The sequence below is a fragment of the Schistocerca cancellata genome, unplaced genomic scaffold (genome assembly GCF_023864275.1).
Source record: "Schistocerca cancellata isolate TAMUIC-IGC-003103 unplaced genomic scaffold, iqSchCanc2.1 HiC_scaffold_421, whole genome shotgun sequence".
Taxonomy (NCBI): domain Eukaryota; kingdom Metazoa; phylum Arthropoda; class Insecta; order Orthoptera; family Acrididae; genus Schistocerca; species Schistocerca cancellata.
In genome coordinates, this window is record NW_026046438.1 from 60,001 (window position 1) to 66,998 (window position 6,998).

At 60.2% G+C, this 6,998-nt stretch overlaps 1 protein-coding gene, 1 non-coding gene and 1 pseudogene across 2 annotated transcripts in view; all 3 read left to right on the forward strand.

The window, feature by feature from the left end:
* Positions 1 to 5,048, forward strand: part of LOC126123306 (uncharacterized) — a 39,922-nt gene extending 34,874 nt beyond the window's left edge. Inside the window, exon 2 of the mRNA XM_049915097.1 lies at positions 4,932 to 5,048. The gene's annotated coding sequence lies outside the window, so the exon portion shown is untranslated. The remainder of the gene's footprint in view (positions 1 to 4,931) is intronic.
* Positions 5,049 to 5,198: 150 nt separating this feature from the next.
* LOC126123365 (U2 spliceosomal RNA) lies at positions 5,199 to 5,371 on the forward strand (annotated as a pseudogene).
* Positions 5,372 to 6,114: 743 nt separating this feature from the next.
* On the forward strand, positions 6,115 to 6,307 carry LOC126123356 (U2 spliceosomal RNA). The gene has a single exon (XR_007526433.1). It is a non-coding gene; the product is annotated as a U2 spliceosomal RNA (small nuclear RNA).
* The last annotated feature ends 691 nt before the right edge of the window (positions 6,308 to 6,998 follow it).

Genomic DNA, 6,998 nt, shown 5'->3' on the forward strand with positions numbered 1-6,998 from the left:
TGCGTACTGTGTGTGCGCACGCCGAGGAGATCTGGCATCCCCATGCCGATACGCTCTGCGACGTCAACCGCGTCGCCACGAGTGCCGAGCGCAAGTTCGGGAGGTGAAGGCAGCACGCTGCCGACGCCTGTCGCCGAACGCGTCGCTCCGGCCAGAGGCGTGGTGTCAGGCAAAGGCAGCGGCACGCCGCTGCCCGCGTCGGCCACCGCGCCCCGTGGCGTACGCTGGCCACGTCGTGCGGCTAACGCAGGCGCTTCCCGCCCGCCATCTGTCGTGAGCGTGGGTACCGGCCTGGGGCTGCCACCCGCATTCGCTACGCCGCCGACAGGTGGCTCTGCAATGCGGGTGGACAGTGGCAGGCAGGCCGCCTCGCTCGCCGCGACCGGTGGTGTTGTCATTCACGGCGCATCCGCGCCGCTGGCTGACGCACCAAAGGCCGCGCGCTCGGCGGATGCACCGGACGGTGTGGTGCTTGTGCGGTCGCAGACGTACACGTGCCGCGTTCCCTCTGCCCTGCCGGCGGCTGCGTCGAGTGACGCCCGTCACTCCGCCTCCGCTCAGGCAGGGAGTGTTGCTACTAAAAAAGCCTCTGTTGCAGACAACGAGTGGCACATAGTCACCCCACGGAGGGACAGACGCCGTGCTGCAGGACGCAGACCACCGCCCCCGGACCGACGGCGCATTATACCGCCCAGTCCGCAGAGCAATGGCCCGGCGCGAGCCAGCGCGCCTGGGCGGCCGGCGCGAGCTACACCTCGTGTTTCTCGCGCCGGCGGCAGGGCGCGGGCGACCGCTGGGCCATCTGTTGGCGGCGCGGCGAACAACAGCCGCGGTGCGCCCGGCCCGAGCGCCAGGCCGGCGCGAGCTACACCTGGAGGCGCCCGGCCGGCGCAGGCGACACCAGCCACCCCTGCGACCGCCGCCCCATCTGGCAGCAATCGTCGGGCACCCAGTCCGCGTAACGACGGCCCGGAGCTAGCTGGCGCGCCCGGTCGGCCGGCGCGAGCTGCACCTCGTGCTTCTCGCGCCGGCGGCGGGCCGCTGGCGACCGCCGGGCCATCTGTTGGCGGCGCGGCGAACAACAGCCGCGGTGCGCCCGACTCGAGCGCCGGCGCGGCGACTGAGAGCAGCACGGCACCACCACCGACGCAGACGACGGAGCAGCGCGACGTGAGCGGAGGGACTGCAGATGCGTCTCCGACAACTGGCAGCAAGAAGAGGAGACGCCGACGCCGTAACAACCGGCCCAGTCCCAACCCCCCGCCGCAAAACTCCCGTCCTACACCTACATCGACCAACCCTCCTGTACCCTCCGAACAGGGCGCAACCGAGGCAGCTCCGCCCCCCCCTCCCCCGGCCGACTCTCGGCTAACGGAGAGGCAGCGGCGCTGGCTGACGGCCCTGGAGAGCGTCCACAGTCAACCGTGGGACGCATTCGTCGCGGTCGTCGAGGACTTCGTCTCCGAGATCGCCGAGACGAGGCCACAACGCCAGGCAGCCGGAGATCGACAGGACGGGCCACCAGCAGCAGCGCACCGCGGCCAGGGCCTCGCCGACGCTGCTGCCAACCCCCCTCCTCCTGCCCCTACACGCGGCCACGGTGGGCGGCGCGGTGGGCGTGGCGCACGGCGCGCTGCGGCCGCCGAGCGTCGGTACGACGCGAATGCAGCATCTGAGATTCAGAAGCTGTACCGCGCGGACCGGCGCAAAGCGATGCAGCGCGTCCTTGGCGAGACGTCGCCGTACTGTCAAATCGATGGCAGCGTGCTCGCGGAGCACTTTAAGAAGATATACACTAAACCTGATTTTTCCGTTACAGATGCACCAGCTGCTGTCCCGGACTTTGCCGCCACCACGCCTCCTGATGTCAGCGAGGAGGTCCTGCTGCCGATCACCCCTTCAGAGGTGCAACAGCGGCTCCAGAAGGCGAGCAACACTGCTCCTGGGGCAGACGGAGTCACCTACTCGGACCTGCGACGTGAGGATCCTGGCTGCCACGTGCTAGCCAGGATCTTCTCGCGCTGCTGGAATGAGCGGAAGACTCCGGTGCAGTGGAAAATATCCACTACCGTCCTCATCCATAAGAAAGGGGACGTCTCGGACGTGACAAACTGGCGGCCTCTAGCATTGAGCTCTACCATCCCTAAGCTCTTTGCTGCAATCGTTGCGGACCGCACTTCCCTCTGGGCGGAGCGTTTGAACCTGCTCTCCCCAGAACAGAAGGGCTTCCGTACGTTTGAAGGCTGCTATGAGCACAACTTCATTGTGCAGACGGCAATTGACGATGCAAGGCGCAGGGGAGGCCAAGCATGCTTTGCTTGGCTTGATCTGGCGAATGCTTTCGGTTCAGTGCCTCATGCTCACCTCCTTGGAGTACTGAGCAGGATGGGGCTGCCCGAGCAATTGCACCGTCTAATTGCCGACATGTACAATGGTTGCTCTACCCGTGTCCGTACATCTGACGGACTAACGGAGGAGATAGAGATCCAGGCGGGCGTCAAGCAGGGCTGTCCACTGTCGCCCATCGTCTTTAATCTCGCGCTCGAGCCGGTACTTCGCGCCGCAACCTCGCTCAGAAATGAGTGTGGTATCCCGCTTTGCGGCGTCAGTGTGAGTGCACTGGCGTATGCGGACGATATCGTGCTTCTGGCGCGGGATTCAGAGTCGATGCAGACGCTCCTCAATGTTGTGGGTGAGGCGGCAACGTGGGCCGGGCTTACCTTCAAGCCGTCGAAGTGTGCCACGCTTCACATCCGCCGTCGGGAGACACTAGGCTCGGTATTCGCCCTGCAAGGGGGAGAACCAGCCGTACTCGGTGCGGGTGACGCCTACCTCCATCTTGGCGTTCCCACCGGCTACAAAGTCTCGCAGACGCCAACGGATGCGATCGCGGCAATTCGACGCGACTTGCAGCTCCTGGACGCTTCCCTGCTGGCTCCCTGGCAGAAGATTGACGCCGTGCGCGTCTTTCTCCTCCCCAGGCTTGACTTTGTCATGCGGGGCGGAGCGGTCCGCAAGGGGCCGCTATCTGCACTTGACAAGGCAGTGAAAGCGGCCGTTAAATCATGGCTCTTTCTTCCGCAGCGCGCGTCCACTGAACAGCTGTACCTCGCGCTGGGAGAGGGAGGATGCGGCCTGACGCCGCTCGCGGACGCTGCGGACATCTCGACGATCGTCCACGGCTTCCGCATGCTGCACTGCGACGACGCCACCGTCCGAGACATCGCCTGGGCCACTCTATCTACGGCCGCGCGCCGCCGGCTGGGGAGGGAGCCGAGTCGATCCGACTTGGCCACCTACCTTAGCGGCAGCACTGAGGGCGACCTCGCAAGAGACGGAGGCGACATCCAGTCACTGTGGACGCGCGTCAGGAACGCCACAAGGCGCCTAGCGCCGCGTGGCGTCACCTGGCGCTGGAGTGACTTGCTTTCTGAGTTACAGGTGGAGGTCGGCGGCCAGCCCGCCATCGCTGACGACGCGGAACACGGCGGCATCGGAGGGGTGACGCAGCCGGCCACGGAGGGGACGGCGCCCGGGACTTCACGACACCTCGAAGATGACGGCGATGGACCGCAGCACGATGATGACGGCGTGGGACGCATCGCCAACACTGGCGTCGAGCATGTCCGGGTGGGAGGGGGCGCCAAGCGTCTGCTCTCTCGGACGCTCCGCGAGTGTCTGAGGCAGCGCTTGCGCAACCTCCTACTCAGGAAACCTGACCAGGGGAAGGTGTTCGAGTGCACCAGGGACTCCACAGCGTCCAACCACTTCATAGCGGGAGGCAAATACACCCGCTTCGCAGACTGGCGCTTTATCCATCGCGCCAGGCTCGGAGTCGTGCCTCTGAACGGTTGTCGCCGCTTTGATGGGCGGGCAAACAACAACAAAGCCTGCCGACGCTGTGGCCACGACAATGAGACGCTCCCACACGTAATCAACGCGTGTATGGTGCACTCAGCAGCCCTGCAATATCGCCACAACGCGGTCCTCAACCGCCTCGCGACAGCAGTCGCTGGGCGGCCAAGAAGAGGAAACACTGCTGTTCCTGACATCAGGATCAACCAAGCCGTCATAGGGGACAGCAGTGGGCTGCGTCCGGACCTCGTTGTAACTGACGAGGCCGCGAAGACTGTAACCATCGTCGATGTGACAATCCCCTTCGAGAATAGGCGGATTGCGCTCGACAACGCTCGGCAACTAAAGAGGATAAAGTACGCCGACGTTGCGCGCGGATTAGCTGCTCGCGGCTACTCCGTCACTGTCGACGCCCTGGTTGTTGGCAGTCTGGGGGCGTGGGACCGCCAGAACGATGCAGTGCTTCGGCACCTAGGCATCGCTAGCCGCTACTGCCAACTGATGCGGCGGCTGATGGTGTCTGACACCATCAAGTGGTCCCGCGACATTTACGTGGAACACATCACTGGCTACCGCCAGTATGTGTCCCCCTAGACTGTGGCATGCTCTGACGTCAGGCTGCGAGACCTTCGAGACTGCAGTCGTCGGAGAACTTCGAGGTCGGTGCCTTCGTGACGTCGGTGTCGAGATTCTCTTCAACGACGCGGGAACGGCGGCGCTACACCATCTTCGCGCCGCACTGCAGCAGTGCCGAGTCAGTAGCGGTGCGTGCGGTGCTGCCTGGTGCCCCTCCCTCCGTGGTGTCCGCCGAATATGGCCCCCACCCCGGTTGGCGCGGTGCTAGGCGGCGCCAAACGTGTGCCTACTGCCCGGCAGTCTCCAGCCAGCGTGGGAAGCAACACCCTCCTGCCACGACACCCCAGTGACGTCCGCCGCAAGGCAGACAGAGGGGAGAAGTCCGGCTGTGTGTGACCCGCCTGCGTGTGTGGCACACCAGCCGCTGGCAGCCGTGCATGTGCAGTGTGCTGTCAGGGCATGGAGATGAACGGAATAAAATAAAATAGCTCCTAAATTAGGTCCCCTGGTCTGACATGAGTAAGGCCGCGCCTACCGCGGGAATAGTCTTAAGGATAACATACTTAAGTAACCGCGCCTAACGCGGCCTCCCAATATTTAAGTAGTGGGCTTAACCCACGAAATAGAATAGGAATACAATACCTAAGTACGGTTAGAACCGTTTCTTCTTAATTTTATCTAAACTTAATAAAACTGTAAAACTCGCATTATATAGAGTCATTGATATTCTTTCTTAAAATTATACTTCGTAGTACTGTAACTAAGAATTATCTCGGAAAATAAAAATCTGTTCTTATCAGCTTAATATCTGATACGTCCTGCATCGCAGGACCAGAATATTAAACTCATTTTTGGCTCATGACGGAGTGCTAGGGGCTTGCTCCACCTCTGTCGCGGGTTGGCCCGGCATTGCAGTACCGCCGGGATCGGCCCACCTAAAATTAATTAAAACACAGCCTGAAATGGTTTAATATTCTGCAGTGATCAGTTATTCCGCTGGTGGCAAAACTTGTCGTAGTTGTCGATGTGCCCAGTAGTTAGCTGCTTACACAGCACGTATTGTTTTAATTAATTTAAGATTATTATAAGTATTTTTTTTTTTTTTTTTTTTTTTTTTTGCGGTTAGCCCGACCGCTCTTGCAGCCGCATTACACTGGGCTGGTAATTTATGGGGGCACAGAACGGTGCCACCAGATGCCTCGTTGGCGTCTCTTATGGTCCGGCCACAGATAATTTTATTTAAATTTTTTGGAGTTATATCCTTAGCTCCTCGCGAACGTCGTCGTCGCCGCCGCACGCACGCAGAATACGTGTGTACACACACACACACATATGCAGTGGGCGGTTGACGATGGAAGCATTCGACTAGGTGTAGCTCGCGCCGGCCTCGCGCCGGTGTAGCTCGCGCCGGCCTGGCGCTGCTGTGGGGCGGCCTCTCGGCTTCTCCACTGCCCTGGCAGCTAGCGGCGTTCAAATGGGACTCGCAGTTTTCTCTTCGACATGGAGGGTAGTACTGGGCTGTTGCCGAGTGCTCTCGTGAATTGTCGTTCCTTCCGGCACTTGCTTTTGCGATGTTTTCGACGGTCGCCTGTTGCCATATCGGCCCGTACCACCGTGTGTCACTCCCACATGTGGAGCGCACACGCTGCAAGCATTTAGGCCCTTCCTCTGCGGATTTTCCTTATCGCTTCTCGGCCTTTTGGCTAAGATCAAAGTGTAGTATCTGTTCTTATCAGCTTAATATCTGATACGTCCTGCATCGCAGGACCAGAATATTAAACTCATTTTTGGCTCATGACGGAGTGCTAGGGGCTTGCTCCACCTCTGTCGCGGGTTGGCCCGGCATTGCAGTACCGCCGGGATCGGCCCACCTAAAATTAATTAAAACACAGCCTGAAATGGTTTAATATTCTGCAGTGATCAGTTATTCCGCTGGTGGCAAAACTTGTCGTAGTTGTCGATGTGCCCAGTAGTTAGCTGCTTACACAGCACGTATTGTTTTAATTAATTTAAGATTATTATAAGTATTTTTTTTTTTTTTTTTTTTTTTTTTTTGCGGTTAGCCCGACCGCTCTTGCAGCCGCATTACACTGGGCTGGTAATTTATGGGGGCACAGAACGGTGCCACCAGATGCCTCGTTGGCGTCTCTTATGGTCCGGCCACAGATAATTTTATTTAAATTTTTTGGAGTTATATCCTTAGCTCCTCGCGAACGTCGTCGTCGCCGCCGCACGCACGCAGAATACGTGTGTACACACACACACACATATGCAGTGGGCGGTTGACGATGGAAGCATTCGACTAGGTGTAGCTCGCGCCGGCCTCGCGCCGGTGTAGCTCGCGCCGGCCTGGCGCTGCTGTGGGGCGGCCTCTCGGCTTCTCCACTGCCCTGGCAGCTAGCGGCGTTCAAATGGGACTCGCAGTTTTCTCTTCGACATGGAGGGTAGTACTGGGCTGTTGCCGAGTGCTCTCGTGAATTGTCGTTCCTTCCGGCACTTGCTTTTGCGATGTTTTCGACGGTCGCCTGTTGCCATATCGGCCCGTACCACCGTGTGTCACTCCCACA